Source organism: Pinus tabuliformis, chromosome 9 (genome assembly GCF_031772625.1).
Source record: "Pinus tabuliformis cultivar Carrire ecotype Pingquan chromosome 9, CPIR1, whole genome shotgun sequence".
NCBI classification, from domain to species: domain Eukaryota; kingdom Viridiplantae; phylum Streptophyta; class Pinopsida; order Pinales; family Pinaceae; genus Pinus; species Pinus tabuliformis.
In genome coordinates this window covers 819,725,524-819,744,979 of record NC_142307.1, presented here as the reverse complement: position 1 = coordinate 819,744,979, position 19,456 = coordinate 819,725,524, and positions in this window count along the sequence as shown.

Sequence of the window (19,456 nt, the reverse complement as noted above, 5' to 3'; positions counted from 1 at the left end):
GCCTTTAAATTCCTGATTCGCGCCTTGCAAAATTTGTTCCTCGCCATGTAATGAAAAGCCATGTGTCTCAGCAATGCCTTCTCCTTGTCGACCTTGTCCAGCAGTATCTCTAAGTGAATGTTGGCTCTTTCAAGCCATGACTCTTGATCAGCATTAACCTCCTTCTCAAGTGATGTGAACTCCACCCTCCTCCTTAGGGCAGCTTGGCGATTCTCTCGAATGTTTTGCCACCTTTATGAGGTCTCCTGGGTGCATGTACTCTTGTTGGTGAGTCAATGTGTGTCTCCTATTCATACTCATATGAAGGATCAGATGCCATCACTGCTAGTGGATGAACTGTCTTGGAGCTGCCTTGATGAGAAATAGGTGAGCTGTGATGTGTTGAACTGTCTTGATGGTGTATTTTGACTTTTGCCACCAAGGGGAAGAGTGATACAACTATAGGGGGAAGAACAAATAATGAGGGATTTAGGGACTGCTGGGGGTAGGGTTTAATCAAGGGAATAGGGGTTAGGGAGTAGTTTGGGAGTTTTTAGTATGGGACTAGGGTTTGGGAGTTTGAGTTTGTGGCTTTGGGAATGGGGAGAGGGGATTAATGAATTTGGAGAATAGGGAAATCAAGGGAAAATGGAGTAGGGAGTGATTGAGGAATGATAGATTTGGTAGAAAAATGGTTATTCAAACCCTAGGAAGCAAGTATATTAGAATGTCAAATGGTAGGGTTTGATTTTGTGTTTAAAACAGTTACCATTCTTCAACCACCATGATATAAGCACAAACTTGGATAAAACACAATGACGGAGGCTCTACCTACTTGTCACAAGGAAAATCCGTGCGATTTGGGCGATTTGATGAAGTTTTGAGAAAATCAGGCTTGAAATCTCTATGCTCCGTGCCTCAAGCCCAACGCACCGCACCTTCTCTATGCGCTGCACCAGTGTATTTTTACACTGGAAATTTGAGCCCAATGCGTCACGCCACCTACCCTATGCGTACCGCGTTTTTCAGGAGACTTTTGGAGGCCTTCCCGGTGTCCAAATTTGGCATAGAATATCTCATTGGAAATTTATTTGAGTCTACTTTCCAACCCAATTAGAATTTTTCAACTTTTTAAGATCTTCCTCAACTCCAAATTGAGCTCATGATAGCTCATTGGAAAGCTATTTGTGTCTAGTTATCATTTGACTCATAAAGAAAGTAATTTGGACAACCAAGCTAGGAGAAAACTTGATTTTCCCAAGGTCACTCCAGAGGTGCATCAATTCTCCCAAGGCGATTGTATTTTTGACATGTCTCTAAAACCATGACACCTGTGTAAAACGTGAAGGATTTTTTTCTTTCTTGGCCTATTTTGGACAAAAACCTCTCTCAGTTTTCCAAAATTCATCTTTTATTGCTTAGAAACATCATTGGAGTAAAACCTATCCCGATGTGTGGAACAGGGGATTTGTCGAAATGAAGCGAAATGAAGGGGATAAGGGGCTTCTAAATTCTTCAGAAAATTTTGGGAAGTAGGGAGGAATGTTAGGAAGCATGGGAAGGTTGAATTTCAAAGATTTAGTGAGGGGAAGGGGTCCAAAAGGGCTAAACACAGGCCGAACCTAGAAAATTGCCAAGTTGTAGCAAGAAACTAGGGTTTGTGGAAAAATGAGGAATTTGGGGGATCTCAGTGATGGGAAGTGTTTAATAAGGTACATTAAGGATAGGGGAAGGTGCATGAACATTAGGTTACAAGTTTTGTTGATGATTTGACCATCCAAGAGAAATTGCCTTCAAAACCCTAGGAGAGGGAAATGAACCTTACCTAGGCGCAACTGAAGCATGAACAAGGTGTAAAATGACCCAGTGGAACTTGACATGATAATGACAAACCTCTGAATGATGGCACACTCATCTAAATGGTGACATGGACTGACATTTGGAAAACTTTGAAAGGAGTAAAAGCAAACCCTAGACCTAATACCTAGTGACCAAATTTTGCTTGAAGACTCACTTAAATGACAAAATTTGACCTTGACACCTTAAAATCACTTTGTAAGAGCATGTTTGATCACTGGAGGAAGGATGCAAAGACTGACACTATCACATCGCCTTTCCAGCACTTTGAATTTTGAGATTTTTCCATGCCACTGTGTCTAGAGATCCACCTAGATCAGGAACTACCCATGCACTGATCATTTCTTCATGGTTGATGTCCTAGACACCAATGTGGTGTTGAGCGTCTAGTGGTTGTACGCATTGGGAAAGGTCACTACCGATTGGAAGAAACTAGAGATGGAGTTCAAAAGTCTAGATGGGAAGCTTGTATTGCTGAGGGGAATGAACTCTTATCCCCCTCAGACAGTTTCATCCCACCGGATGGAGGAAGATTTATGACATGGATATTTGGAGTGGGCGGTTGAGTTGTAGATTTCTGAGTCAAGGACACGGGTGCAGGCTACACACCTAGATATACTAGCCTTATTGGAGAGGCACCAAGTGGTTTTTGGGGATGTTCCACTAGGTAGACCACCCAACCGTGGATTTGAGCACAACATTGAGCTGGGGGGGAGTGAACGCAGTCATCACCACCCCTTATCGGAACCCAAAGTCCTATAAGGATGGGATAGAGCGGGTCATTTAGGAGTTGTTGAGATTGGGAAAATGCACATGTGAATTGACTACCGAGCTCTCAATAAGAAGACTTTGAAGAACATGTACCCCATTCCATGCATATATGACTTGATGGAAAAGCTTAGAGGAGCTAAATACTCCTCCAAGATAGATCTGTGTTTGGGGTATCACCAGATCCGCATGAGGGAGCAGGATATCCCGAAGACTTATTTTTGCTGCCATTATGGAAATTTCGAGTTCTTGATGATGCCCTTTGGGCTAACCAATGATCCAACTACATTTTAGTCTTGTATGAACCATGTGTTCCATGGGCAGCTGAGATGCTTTGTTCTGGTTTTCTTCAATGACATACTCATTTATCGCAGGACATGGGAGGAGCACCTTTAGCATTTGGAGGAAGTGCTTTACATACTTGAGGAGCAGCAAATGTATGTGAAGATGTCCAAATGTGAGTTTGGACTAACGAAAATGTTGTACCTTGGGAATCTGATTGGGGAAGATGGAGTGAAGGTGCATTAGGAGAAGATTTGACCTATACTGGATTGGTCCACACCCAGGGAAGTGACAAAGTTGAGGAGGTTCTTGGGCATTTGTACATATTACAGGAGATTTGTGAGATGGTTCTCATAGCTTGCACCACCTCTTACAGATTTGACGAAGAGGGGAGATTTTGAGTGGATGCAGGTGGAAAGGGAGGATTTTGAGCACCTCAAGCCAAGCATGAGTAGTTGCCTAATCTTAGCCTTGCCAGATTTCACACGACCCTTTGTGCTGGAGTGTGTCACCTTCGGTGAAGGGGTTTGGGCCATTTTGACACAGGGGGGCATCCTATTGCTTTTGAGAGAATGAAATTGTTTCCTCGTGAGCGGTTGTATTCCATGTATGACAAGAAGATGTTGGCAGTGATGCATGCATTGGCCAAATTCAGATAGTATCTAGTGGGCAGCTTGTTCAATGTGAAGACTGATCACAAGACTCTTCAATTCATCCTTGAGTAGTATTCATTAGAGGAGAGGCAAAAAAAATGGGTGAGTAAGCTCTAGGCTTATGATTTTGAGATTGGGCATGTGAAGGAAAAACACAATGTGGTAACAAATTCCCTCTCTAGGAGACCAGGAGTGTTGTCATTGGTGGATGTCAAGTAGGATTGGAAGTGTTGTAACAGCTGCAAAACCCTCCAAAATTTTGGCTCGCATCCCATTTTAGAACCTCCTTTGAGAGTTTTACTTGATGTTTGCATGCACTCAGTTCACCCTGTGAGCTCGTGTGAGTCTTTGCACCCACTTTACTTGATCATTCAATAGACAAATTTTTGCGTGTTGGTAACAATGTCATGCTTGCGACCATGTTCTGGTCATACACAAGGTCTTCGCTTCATGTGTACATGCTATAATTCGCTATCTAAACATCCGTCGCACTCACACATGGATTCGTATCCATTGTCATACAAGCGTCATTGTAGTCATCCAATGATCAATCACAAGCGTTGAGCTTTTTGACTTGCACCGCTGGTCGGTCATGTTGAGCATGTGTGTCTGGATGGTTTGATTCATCTTGTCGTCAAGTCATGTAAGTGTGTGTTTGATAGTTTGTGTATGCACCTTTTCACTCGCTCACACACTTAGTCATTTTTCTGAAGTTCTGACGACTAAATCACACTTTGATAGCTAGACCTTCACCCCACCATCGACTCGATCGAATGTCACCCAAAACAGTGCAGAAGCACCAGCAGGCCATTTCACGTTGCGCTACCTGCAAGCTGATCAATCAACCCTCTTACTGGTCAGTCGGCAAGTTTGACCCGGCTATCACCCCGGGACTAACTCTCCTCAAAATTTGTGCAGAGGCTACAGACCTTACCTGCTTCGCTGACTGAGAAAATTGCATAGATAGGTCAGATAGACACCAAGCGCTCATCCCTATCTCCATCGAAAAATTGAGTAGTTTTCCCAGCCAACCCACTAATCATCCGGCTGGCTTCCCACTTGGAAAAATACACATCTTTCATGAGAAATCCCTCTGCGGCCTAGCAATCTACTCAGCTCAAAAACTGTGCAGAGGTGATCAGCAGACCAGCCTCCCAACATCAGTATAGTTTTTCCCACCAACATCTCCTAGTAGCTTGCTAGCAGTTCCCTCTAGGAATTACGCAGTTTTTGTTGCTAAGCTCCTAGTAGCTCGCTGCCAGTTCCCTCCAGGAATTGCATAGTTTTTTGCTGCCATGCTCCTAGCTGCTTGATCCTTCCAAAAATTGTGCAGATTTTGTCTTCCCAACCTTCCTGCAACCCAGATCGCTCCTCCCAAAAATTGCGCAGATTTGTCCTCCAACCAAGCTATACCCCATAGGCAGTCACTAATGACCCAGATTTCCCATCACCATCTCCTAGTGACTTCTACACAATTTTCACCAGCAGTGCTCGAAGCATCCATCCCAGCTTGAAACTTGCCTTCTATTGTTTCCTAACATTGTCTCCTCTCCCAATCACCTGCATCTGAAACGATCATGCATTACAATAAACTAAGATATTTATGGATTTGATATCATCTCATCATGAGTGACTCCAAATATAGGTCCCCAAACAAACATGGTGTGACAACGGATGGAATGAACAAAGGGAGTACATGCAAAAGTAAATGTTCACCAATAGACAAACAAACGATGCATGCAAAGAGATGATCTCGTGAACAGATGATCATGCAAAGATGTGTTCGAAGATGGATGAATGAACAAACATACGAAGGTGTGTTTGCAGACGAACATACGAACGAACATGCGAAGGTGTGTTCGTGGATGGACGGACGAACGAACATACACTTTTTGCGAATGGATGAACCTGTCAAGCATGCCAACATACAAGCATGGATCAATGTGCAAATGCAACATCAAGCGAACCCAACAACCATCGAAGACTTCATGCATATTTCCATGCAGAGGTGAATAGGTGACACACCATGAGGACATCCATCACCCAGCATCACTATAGCTTGATATGCACACCAGCAACAACACAAATGTACCAGCACTCTCATGTCGAGTCTTGTCATGATTCATGTCATCAACATCTCTATTGTGGGCCATACTATCAATCAATGTAATATAACATGGAAGTCCAAGAGACCCAATTGTCATATGAAGAGTCATGTACAGTTGAAAGGTCATGGAAGTCAAACAGTCATGAGGGAAGTCGAACAGTCACAAGGGTCAGTTTCATCCTTGGCTATAAATACCCCCTCATTTGTACATGGAAAATAATTTTCACCTTGGCTCCTCCCACATAACCTTGAGAGTCTGTAATATTTTCTTTGAGGAGTAAGTAGTGGCTCCAATGCCCCACCCAAGGGGTTAGTGACGTATGGTGTATCGATGTGTCTTGGAACTTTCGCTTAATTCAGAAACCTGCTAATAGGCCAATACATTTTCACACATGTGTTGTAACTGTTTTTAAGATTCATCTTGAACACTTGTAATGCATTTCCTTTAACCTTTGTTTAACACTTGGATTCATTAAACTGTTCTAATACATATATATCAATGAAAATGTGTTTTATAAGTTGTTAACGATGTCCTACCCATGTTGGTTACCTCCCAGACATGAGATAGAACCTTTCACGTAAACTTGTTATAACAACCGTCGCACTCGCGCGAATTTCCCAATGAGTGTTGTATGTGCTATATTCCCTTGTGTGTTGTGACTACCGCATCCATGTGGATTCCTCCTCTAGAAGCTGTGCACATCCTATTGTGTTGTATGTTCCTAACAGAGTTGGGTTTCCTCCCATCCAACTTAGGACTCACTTCCACCCTGCCTCTCTCTGGTGAAAGAACCTTGACACAAGTAACACTATAAATCACCAAGCACTAGAAGGAGGGCCGCTAGTTGTTTATGGTTGAATGTCCTCTCACACTCACTCATCAACCATTTAGTTAAGGAAGTAACTCGCACTCCCCCTCACCTACACGCAAATATGCAGTTGGTTACTTCTCACCTCCCAAGACTGAACACGAAATTCCATATCATCACCTTCGCTCTGTCCATACCATCACCCGACAGTTCGCGAAATTAGTCAAACTGATCCCATGAATACAACATCTTCCATACACATCAAGGAAGCCAAAAACCACTCCCACAGGGGTTTTTGTATCATCAGTTGAAGAAGCAGTGCTTGCCACACTTGAAGATCTGGTAGAAGTTGTTGAAGGCGAAGAGGAGCCTTCAATCTTCTGATAGGGAGAAAGAGACACCCTTGTGATATTTGGCTCAAAATCCGATACAGGAGGCAGAGGGGAAGGCAGCGGAGGAGGCAGAGGCAGAGACAAACCAACAGACTCAGAGACGGAACCATCAGATTCTGAAGAAGAGGAGGAGGATGAAGAAGAAGAAGAAATGGCTGACAAAAATTTGGAATGGATTACGCAAGGACCATTGGCTCTCCCAGTTTCTTTTCCCAAGATGCCAAAGTAGGTGAAGAGGATGAGAATCAAGTTCAACCCTGACAACATAGTGAAGGCAGAACACCATTTGGACAACTTCTACCCACAACTGCAGATCCTTGAGGTACGGTACGATGACGTAGCATGTAGATTGTTTCCATGTACCTTATATGGTCGCATAGCTACATGGTATCACAATCTTCTAGCCAACTCCATACAGAACTCGGGTGCATTCAAACGCATGTTTCCTGAAATATTTGTTGATGACAAGACCCCAACCATGTTACTCAAAGAATTGGGAAGCCTGAAGATGGAGGGGAAAGAAAAGGTAAAAGACTTCATTCAAAGGTTTATGTGCATATTGAACAAGTTTGTAGCATACACAAAACCTCATGAATCCACCACTATTAATTACTACATGTCCGCCCTACCGACCAACATTGCGCAGTTCATCAAGCTAGTTGCAAAACCAACATTACTGGAAAATTGTGAAGAGGCTATCACTGTTGAGAAAGACTTGCGCATGATTCGAGTCATCAAGGATGATGAACCAACAAAGGACTCCAAGGACACGAGCAGGAAGTCCCAGGCAGCTGCGAGCAAAGGTAGATACAAGGAAACAAGTGATATTGAAACACTCACTTGCCTCATCAAGAACTTGACAACAGAAGTGTCTGAACTTAAACAACGGAAAATGGACACATCTTCAACCAACCATCCACCCAGATAGAGACAAGGAAGTATGTCATCAGGTAGCAACCGTCTCGCTACAAAGACTGCATAGAGCTCTGTGTTCCAGCTCGAATGATGCGCGAACCCTCAATTCTATTTGTTTCATGAAGATGGTCACTCGGAGAATTCTTGTTCAAACTGGAAGTGAGTTGCAGACTCAGTATACAGTCACACATTCGACTTGGACAATAGTATGCAGGAAAAACCGGGAGATATGGATAATGATGAAGATGTTGCACCTAATGAGGCATCAATTTTAGGCATGTGGTAAACATGTATCAGCGCTTGCAAGAAGTGCTAAAGACGAACACTGAGAAACATCCCCAAAAGAAAAATTACCATTACAATATCAAGAGTAAGGGGGCTCCCCTTACAGTTGGGGAAGTGAAAGAAAATATGATATTGTTGATGAGGAAGTTTGATCCACCAGCCTTCCCAAAGAAAAAAATACAAAGCAAGCTCGAGAAGACAACGGCGGACAAGTGTACGTCCATGAGCAGCAAACTGCATAATACTCCGCCGGACAACACGATCACCAATATTACCCTAGACACCTCGGTGATACTACCCCCTCTGGATTAAAATATTTTGGACGAAATGAAGAAAACTCATGTGAACATCATTTTGTTTGAGTTAGCTAAGATCCAGAGTCAGCGGGACATCCTGCTGCACGCACTGGGACAGACAGCAACGAACAATGTAACCTCCACCAACAAGGGAGCAAGCACACCTCCCATATCACTTTCAATTGTGCTAAACACACTCCAGATGGAAGAAGAAAACTCAGGTTGCCCTCCATTCCTGCTCTCATTTGAAATATTCAATTGTAATGTTCACAACTGCTTGGTTGATTCTAGCGTGGCATCCAACGTCATGCCGCTCTCCATTGCCAAAATGATCAATGCACAATGGAGCAAGACATCTGCACAAATCATCCAACTTGATTGAACATTTGTACCAACCATTGGTGAACTTCGAGATGTGATCATTTGATTATCTCACAATATTTGAGTTCACCAGTGCATCAAGATTGTTGTTCTGGACATACCGGAAGCATATGGTTTACTACTCAGCAGAGACTAGTCCAACAAGCTGAACGAATATTTCTCTATAGACTGGTCACACATGTGGCTTCCATACAAGGGTAAAAAAAATCAAATCTGGGTGTTATCCGAGAGGTATATGAGGCAAAATGTCATACCCATCAATGGAAAAAACAAATTGTTGGCCTTCACAGAACTCATGTTTGGCAACTACCTCCTGGAAACAACATTGGGTTGTTATCCTGCACAACCATCTCCAACCCCACCACACACAGTTCGGTCTCCTTCCTTGCCCAACTGATGGAAATGAAGCATGTATAGTACATTGTACCAATAGTAGCAGTAGTAGTAGAAACAATAGTAGTAGTAGTGCAAGTGCATTGAATGGTCAGCATAGAGATGAGTTGTGGACCATGTATTTCAATAGATCAAAGACACAGGATGGCTCAGGAGCTGGGTGTGTTTTGATTGACCCAAACTACATGAAACATTTGATTTCAAGTCACTTGGAGTTCGAGTGCATGAACAACATTTCTTAGTATGAAGAACTCGTGTTGGGCTTGCAAAAATCCATCAGCCTCAACGTGGTCGTGCTCAAAGTGGTAGGTGATTCAGAGATAGTGGTATGGCAGGTACGTAACACCATTCATTGTTTATCACTGCATCTTAAAAGTTACCAGAAAGATGTATGGCGACTGATCTCTAACTTCCAAGCATTTAACATCACTGTTGCACCATGTACGCATAATGTAGCTGCCAATGCTCTAGCAAACGTAGCCTCTAGGATGTCACCGATTAGAGATAGATTTACTAATGAAATTTATATAGACCATGTATCCCAGACAACATAACTAACTTACCCTTGTTTGATGATGATCAATAGATACTACATTTCATGGCCAATGCTGACACCTTCAAGGATGCAGCGATAGATGAAGATGAGCATGAGAGATCTCTGCAAGCAGAAATTGGTAGCAAGAAAGGCCAGCTCATCCCTAAGGGAGTGGCATCATTGTAAAAGCCTTATGACTTGCAAGAATGCTTTCAGGGGATGAGGAATAGCAAAACCCATAGTTCCACCATGATGCACGAGCTGATCAACTTGGGAACATAACAATATCCGAAGTTCATCAATCTCAGTAAGTGTTGCACACAGCAAGAGCAGCAAGCCTTTGTCCGCCTGTTTAAATAGTACCGGGATGTGTTCGCGTGGAAGTACGATTATTTGAAAACTTATGAAACACGAATAATGCAACACATCATTCCGATCAAAGAAGGGGTCAATCCATATCAGCAGAAGCTAAGGAAAGTACATCCGTCACTTGAACCCCTCATACAGAAAGAGCTCACCAAGTTGTTGGATGCACGGATCATATACAAAGTTCGTCATTCTACTTGGGTTTCAAACCTTGTTCCTGTACGCAAGAAGTCTAGGGAAATCCGCTTGTGTGTTGATTTCTGGAATGTGAACTGTGCCTCGGACAAAGACAACTACCCCGTGCCATCTATGGACCACACTCTACAAACAGTATCTAGGGCACAAATGTTTTCCTTACTCAATGGTTTTTCAGGATACAATCAGGTTCTAGTGGAAGAACCTGACAGATTCAAGACCACCTTTCATACCAAGTGGGGTACGTTCACATACAGACGAATGTCACTTGGGATTGTGAATGTAGGCACAACCTTTCAGCATGCCATGGACATCACTTTTCATGGACTCATTGAATAGAGCGTAGTGTTATACCTCGATGATGTGATTGTGTTCTCAAGGAAATGTGAGGAACACATACGCATCTGAAGAAAAATTTTGAGCGATGCCGGAAATACGAGATTTCCTTGAATCCCAAAAAGAGCGTATTCCAGTGTCTGAGGGGAACCTTATTGGAAACATCATTTCCAAAAATGGGATCAAGGTTGATCTGGACCGGGTCTGGACTATTACACAGATCCCTCACCTGGCCAACAAAAAAGCCATGCAGTCCTTCTTGGGAAAGATAAACTTCCTCTAGAAGTTCATCTCGGATTATGCGCAGATAGTCAAACCCATGTAGGACATGATCAAGAAGGATGTAGTATACAACTGGGGCAAGAGGGAAAAGTATGAATTCACCTGTATCTATCAGGCTATTGCAGAAGTGCCTGCACTCTACAACCCAGACTTCAAAAAGGATTTCCTACTATACACCTTTGCCTCTGAAAATTCGCTCGTTGCAATACTCACTCAGAAGGACGAGATGAACGAAGAACATCCCATCTCCTTCATGAGCTCAAGCATGCAGGGACCCGAGTTCAATTACCCCACCATTGAAAAACAAGCATATGCAGTTTACAAGGAAGTGAAACACTTCAGACCCTACTTGTTGAAGAACCATTGCATAATCTAGATCCCTCACCCAGTAGTCCACACACTTCTTGCACAAAAAGAACTGAGTGAACGACATGCGAACTGGACGACATGCTTGCAAGAATATGATCTTGACATCAAGCCAATTCACATGGTCAAAGGCCATGGGCTTTGTAGATTCGTAGCTGAAGCAATACACGTGTAGGAGGAGGAAGAAGAGCTCGTCGACTAGGAGCAGGAAGTTGAAATGCATGATGTAGTGTGAGCAACATCCACTGAAGATAGAAACTCTTTGTATGTAGATGTGCACTAGTACCTTGAGCATGACACTGTACCCTCTCACTTTTCCATTAGATAGAAGAGGGCTTACTACCTCAAATATTTAGCATATCAATCGGTGCACGGAGTTCTTTACAGGAAGCATGACAATGGAGTTTTTCTCAGGTGCATTGATCCAAAATGGATCTTGTATCAAACCTCTAAGTCAAAGTCTTCATATATATATATATATATATATATATATATATATATATATATATATATATATATATATATATATATATATATATATATATATATATATTAACTAAACACTATTGTAGGAGAAAATCACTAAGGAATGGCGGAAAACAGAGTGAAGTGGAGAGTGAAGTATTGTTGCACAGGAGCCGTCGAGTCGGCTAGATCAACGGCTCAGATCAAATCGGCAATATTGCATCGGCGAAGAGGCCAACAGAGTATATTGGAGGCGGCCCTAAGGGAAATGTGACTACGATCGGCGACACAAAATGGAACATTGATCGAGCGTGCAGATCAACGACGGAGATTACATATCACATCACAGATTTGCCAAAGGGAGGACTTACCGCAGGCCGAAGACTATGTCATATGCGTGGACCTGAAAGCATTTATAAATGTAGCTTTATGTTATTTGAGTTCCGAGGTAAATGGTATTTTGGGTGGGCTTCAAGCGGTAAGAAGTATTGGAGAGGGTCCGCCCGATCCATAGACTGGCTGACACGTAGCACACCGCAGGAGAGAGAAAACCGCTTTTTCGAGCAGGTAATCTCTGTGCAAGTAGGCCACCCGAAATGGCTGTCAGCTGTTGGATTGGAGATTGTGGACCAATGGTGGAGATTGAGCGAACTACTTGATGTTTCGAGTTGGATGCGAACCATCAGATTGAAGGTAGATCAACGGTGTGGAATACAAAGGGCTTGCGACAATGATAAAACACTAACCGGAGAGGATTATAGGGTAGACTTTATATCGTTTGAAGTCCGACTTTGGCGTTTTGTTAGATTTTCTATGTTTTTTTGTGTATTTCCTTGGGAAGTAAAAATATGTTGTTTTGAGGAACTGTGCCGAGGGAAGGCCAAACGGTTGGTTCCACCCATGCCTGCCAGTCCTTCCACCTGTTTTCTGCCTTGTGCCCCAATGCCTTAAGTGTTTTACAATGATTGTTTAAATGCTCAGCAGGGAGATGAAGGGAGAGTGTCGGGAACCAGACATCCCGAACAGGGAAATTAACAAACAAGCGTTGTTAAGATTAAAAAGCCATCCCATAATAGAACGGAGACAAGTCAGATTTCAGAGACAAAGGAGAGACAGAGAGTCAAAGAAAACTCACAGCTACGAATAGTTGATCAGAGGCACTAAGAGGGAGAGTCTGTGCACTCTTTAGACTCGAGATTTTTAAGTGAAATCCCTGTGTAATATCATTGTTTGTTATGTTATGGCTCTGATTGAGTTCACACTTGTAAAATCTATTCTTGAAGACATAATATAGAGGTCAACACTGAAAGCTGGACCAAGAAACGTAGCCAGGAATTCTGGTGAACTCCTTGATTATTTGTTGTGTTGGTGTGTTGAATTGTTATGTTTTCCAATTGTTAAATGTCTGTATTATTCACAATATTTTCGATCCATTACACTAAATAATATAGGAATTCCTGCGCATGAGTCTGTAATACCTTTTCTTCTTGATTTAGTATCCATTATGGATCAGTGGTATCAGAGCATTTGGTTTTTGTTTTGTTAAGGTTAGACAAGCTTGTGCTGGATTTTGAATGCTAACTAGATTAAAGCTCAGACTAGGAGAAGGAGAACTTGTTGAGGGTAATCCAGAGATTGGAAGAGTCTATTCTTAGAGGAGAATGGTAGAAGAAGCTCCATTGGGATCATAATCTCAATTTATAGAAAGTTTTAAGACACTCAAAGCCATGGTGGAAGATATGTATCTAGAATTTAAGAAGGGTCGAGGTGAAAGCACTTCAACACCTAAACTAGAAAAAGGAGCAGAGGAACCTTTTCCAGTTGCCCCTCTAGAAGGCAAAGGAAAAGGAGGAATGACTCCTCCACCATCTCCTCCATCATCATCCTTGTCATCATCACCTCCTAGCTCTTCTAAGAAGAAGAAGAAAACTTCCTTAATCAAATTAGATGTGAAGTTTGATTTGCAAATTTATGATGGAGAACTCAATGCAGAAAAGCTAGATAATTGGATAAGACAAATTGGTGTATATTGCAGGGTACAGAACGTTGATTCAAAAAGGAAGAAGATTCAGCTGGCTAGCCTTCGACTTGGAGGAACTGCACTAGTATGGTGGGAAGGCAAGACACAAGCTGATTAGCAAAAACATGGTAAAATCATTTCTACCTAGAATGAATTTGTTTTTGCTATCAAAAATAAATTCTATCCTTTAGCTTACATGTAGCAGGCAATGATGAGTTGGCAAACTCTTCGTCAGCTGAAGTGTCAAAGTGTACAAATTTATACTCAATAATTCAGAAATAGAGCTTTAAATCTAGGTATATCATTAGACTCACCTGATACTTTATTGAAGTGCATAGGTGGTCTTCATAGCTATTTAAAGCATACTATTCTCATGTTTAATCCCACTAGCTTAGATGATGTATCAGTTCAAACCACACATCTAGAAGCTAGAGGTAAGAATGTAAACCCAAAGGTTGGGGGATCATCCAAATATTCTGTAAGAAAGAGCAAGGAAAAGAAGAAATTGAAATGGAAGGAGAGGAAAGCAAACACTGTAAATAAGGATAAAACTTCATGCACTCATTGCAAGAAAGAAGGACATGATGAGGCACACTGCTGGTTTTTGCATCCAGAACTGAAACCTAAGAAGTTTGGTGGAAAGGAGAAGAAGAATGCTTCTGCTACTCAACGGGACTTGGGATCTGATTCAGGCGACGAAACAACAATTACAGCCACAGGTATTAAAGGTAAATATTTTGAAGCCTCCACAAGTAATTCTGCATAATCTTTTGATAATGAAAATAATGAGAGGGGAATAAATGAGATTTTTCATATTAGAGTGATTTTTAACCACAGTAAGATTGATACTTTATTTGATAGTGGATCACAAGTAAATTTGATTTCTAAAACAATTGTAAAGAAGTTGGGATTACAAACAAAACCTCATGAGAAGCCATATCCATTAGGTTGGGTGTGTGATAAAACAAAGCTACAAGTAACAAGACAATGTAAACTTAGGTTTGCTATTGGATCAACATTTGTAGATGAGGTTGAGTTAGAAATAGTTCCATTGGATATATGTGGTATTGTTTTGGGAAGTCCATACGTGTATGATAGGAAAGCTATTTTCTATAGCGCTAAGAATAAGTATCAACTCACTAAAGATGGAATAGAATATATTGTGCGAGCTCATAAACTCAAAGGTAACTATTCTCTCATAAATTCAGGACAGATGAAAAGAATTGTGAATTAAAGTAAGCAATTTTTACTAATGGTTGTAAAGGCAAAGGATCCTGAAAAATCCAATGCATTTGAAGGTTGTGATTCTAGACAGAAAGTTGATTTAGTTAAAGTTGTTTTAGAGTATGATGTTCTATTTCAAGAACCAAAAGGTCTGCCACCCAAGCGGGAAATATACATGATATTTATTTGCAACAAGATGCTCCATTACCTAACATTGGAATGTACAGGTTGTTAGCTTTAGAGAATGCAGAGATAAAGAAGAAGGTACATGATTTGCTCGATAAATGGTTTATATGACCAAGCACATCACCATGTGGATCTCCAATAATGCTAGTGAGAAAGAAAGATGGTTCGTGGATAATGTGCATTGATTATAGAGCACTAAATAAAATAACAATCAAGAATCGTTATCCTCTTCCTTGTATTGATGATTTATTAGATCAATTGAAAGAAGCAGTTTACTTTTCTAAGTTAGACTTGCGAAGTGTTTATCATCAGGTCAGAGTTGCAGAAGAAGATGCATGGAAGACTACTTTCAAGACAAAGCAAGCACTGTATGAATGGTTGGTTATTCCTTTTGGCTTAACTAATGCTCCTGCTACATTTATGAGAGTCATGAATGATGTATTCAGACCATTTATTGATAATTTTTTAATTGTTTATTTAGATGACATTCTTGTTTTTAGTAAGACATGGGAAGACCATGTAAAGCATGTGAAGCAGACTTTAAATCTTTTAAAAAGAGAAAATCTCTATGTAAAACTGTCAAAATGTGAATTTGGCAAAACATATTTAAATTATTTGGGGTATATTGTAGGTGGTGGTGAATTGAAGATAGATCCCTCTAAGGTTGAAGTCATTTTGAACTGGCCTAAACCCAAATCTGCTACAGAGGTTAGAGAAAGTTTATTTCTAACTTCTCATTGATTGCAGCTCCATTACATGCTTTAACAGGATTGAAACAGGTGTTTAAGTGGGGAGGCAAACAACAGAAAGCCTTCAACACCTTAGAAGAAAAAATAAATACAGCACCAGTACTAGCATTACTAGATCTTCAACATCCATTTGAGATTGAGACAGATGCCAGTGACTATGCCATGGTAGCAGTGTTGATGCAACACGGAAAACCCATATGCTATCATTCTGATACATTTTCTTCTGCAGTAGTTAATTATCCCACATATGATAAAGAATTGTATGCATTAGTACAAAGTGTGAAAAAGTGGAAACATTACCTAATGGGTAAAGAAACAATCATACATACAGATCATCAACCACTTCAATATTTGCACTCACAAACTAAATTGCAGCAATCAAGACATTATAGGTGGATGGGTTTTCTACAACAATTTCATCTTGTCATCAGATATAAGAAGGGCATACACAATAAGGTTGCAGACATGTTATCAAGACCAATCATAAATGCATCTACTATACTTAAGCATAACTCAGTAATGCATGAAAGTTACATTGAACAATATGCTCAAGATGTAGATTTTAAAGATGTATATGCAACTTTAAGTCATGGCAAGCAAGTAGAAGAATTGGATTATTATGTAAAGGAACAACTCTTATATCATTTGGGAAAGTTATACATTCCACAAACTGAAAGAGTTAACATAATTTGAGAAGCACATACTTCTCTCATATCAGGTCATTTTGGTGTAAGTAAAATAGTTGCACAATTGCAAAGGTTCTGTTAGTGGCCAAGAATGCATGAGACAGTTTCAAGATATATCAAAGGGTGTACTATGTGTGCTACAAGCAAGCCCAATAATAGGAAATAGGCTTATACACTCCACTTCCAATTCCTTCTCATCCTTGGGAAAGTGTTTCCATGGATTTTGTTGGGGGATTGCCAAAATCTAGGAAAGGTCATTATTATTTGTATGTTGTTTTCGATAGGTTCAGTAAAATGTGTATTTTGATACCATGTAATAAGCAGGTTACAGTTGAACAAACAACAAAGTTGTTCTTTTAGAATGTATGGGTTCATTTTGGGTTAGCCACTTCTATTGTATCTGATTGAGATTCTCTATTTGTTGGGAATTTTTGGTCAAGTTTATGGGAGTTGATGGACATCAAGTTGAAGAAGAGCACAACATTTCATCCACAAATAAATGGTCAGACAGAAGTGGTCAATAGGACAATGATCTAGTTGCTCAAAGGCTATTGAAGCAAGCATCCCAACCTTGGGGATGAGCATTTGTGTTATGTGCAGCATGTTTACAACCATGCCAAGCACTCTTCTACTCAGAGATCTCCTTTTGAGACTTGTTTTGGTTTTATACCAAAGTCTCCCTTGGATTTTGTCTTTGGTAAAGACATAGTATTTGATGGACACAGTGATGTGGACAAAGCACCCAAGTTCATTGAACAAATCCAAGAAATTAACCAGGCAGTACAGGAACAACTAGAAAGAAGTCAAGCCAAGTACAAGGCAAGACATGACAAGCATCGAGTTGAGCATAGTTTTCAAGTTGGTGATCAAGTCTGGCTATACATCATCAAAGACAGAATGCAGGGTGAAGGTAAGAAGCTAAAACCCTTAAAGTATGGACCTTTCAAGATACTTGATAAAATTGGTGAAAATGCTTTTCGCCTTGATTTGCCAGCTTATGTGTAGATCTATTCAGTCGTTAATGCAGAAAACTTGAGATTGTATGAACCTTCATTGATTGAAGATCCTGAAGAGAAAATTTAGTTGCCTTCTATTGGGGATTTTTTGCCTCAGTATCTCAATGAGTTATAGGAGGACATAGTTCTGGACAAGAAGGTAAGAACTACACATCAAGGGGATATTGAGTACCTAAGAGTGGGACTCAAAGGTTAAAATCCAAGCAAAGCACGCTGGATAGAAGTTAGACAAGTGAAGGAGCAATATCCTCACTTGCTCGAATGCTAAAAACCAACTTTTGGTGGTCCAAAACCTTTTCAATGGGAAGGCGTGATCCAAAATGGATCTTGTATCAAACCTCTAAGTCTAAGTCTTCATATATATATATATATATATATATATATATATATATATATATATATATAGATATATAGATATATATTAACTATCGTAAAACACTATTGCAGGAGAAAAACACTAAGGAATGGCAGAAAACAGAGTGAAGTGGAGAGTGAAGTATTGCTGGACAGGAGCCGTTGGATCAGCCAGATCAACGACTCAAATCAAATCAGTGATATCGCATCGGTGGAGAGGCCAGCAGAGTATATCGGAGGTGGCCCTAAGGGAAGTGCGACTACGATCGGCGACACAATGTGGACCGTTGATCGAGCGTGTAGATCAATAGCGAAGATTACATATCGCATCGCAGATTTGCCAAAGGGAGGACTTACCGCAGGCCGAAGACTATGCGATATGCGCAGACCCGAAAGGGTTTATAAATGTGGCTTATGTTATTTGAGTTCTGAGGTAGACTATATTTCGGGCGGGTTCCAAGCGGTAAGCAGTATTGGAGAGGCTCCAACCGATTCCATATACTGGCCGACATGTAGCACACTACAGGAGAGATAAAACCACTTTTTCGGGTGGGTAATCTCCATGCAAGTAGGCCACCTGAAATGGCTGTCATCCGTTGGATTGGAGATCGTGGACCAACGGTAGAGATTGAGTGGAATACTTGATGTTTCGGGTTGGATGCGAATCGTCAGATTGAAGGTAGATCAACAGTGTGGAATACAAAGGGCTTGCGACAACGATAAAACATGGACTTGAGAGGATTATAGGGCAGACTTTATATTGTTTGAAGTCCAGATTTGGTGTTTTGTCGGATTTTCTATGTTTTTTGTGTGTTTCCTTTGGGAACTAAAAATACATTGTTTGAGGATTTGTGTCGGGGGAAGGCCAAACGGTTGGTTCCACCCATGCCCGCCAGTATTTCCGCCTGTTAGTTGCCTTGTGCCCCAATGCCTTAGGTGTTTTACAATGATTGTTTAAACACTCAACAAGGAGATGAAGGGGTAGCGCCGGGAGCTAGAGAGCCCGAACAGGGTCATGAAAAAACAAGCGTTGTTAAGCTTAAAAACCATCCCATCATAGAATAGAGACAAGTCAGAGTTCACAGATAGAGGAGAGATAGAGAGTCAAAGAAAACTCACAGGTACAAATAGTTGATTAAAGGCACTAAGAGGGAGAGTCTGTGCACTCTTTAGACTCGAGGTTTTCGAGTGAAATCCTTGTGTAATATCATTATTTGTTGTGTTATGGCTCTGATTGAGCTCACACTTGTAAACTCTGTTCTTGAAGACAAAATATAGAGGTTGACACTGGAAGCTGGACCAGGAGACGTAGCTAGGAAGTCTGGTGAACTCCTTGATTATTTGTTGTGTTGGTGTGTTGAATTGTTATGTTTTCCAATTTTTAAATGTCTGTATTATTCACAATCTTTTCGATCCATTGCACTAAATAATATAGGCATTCCTGCACATGAGTCTATAATACCTTTTCTTCTTGATTTAGTATCCATTATGGATCATGCGTGGAGGCACATGAATTAGAGAAGGTACTACAAGATCCGCATGAAGGACCTGACTGGGGT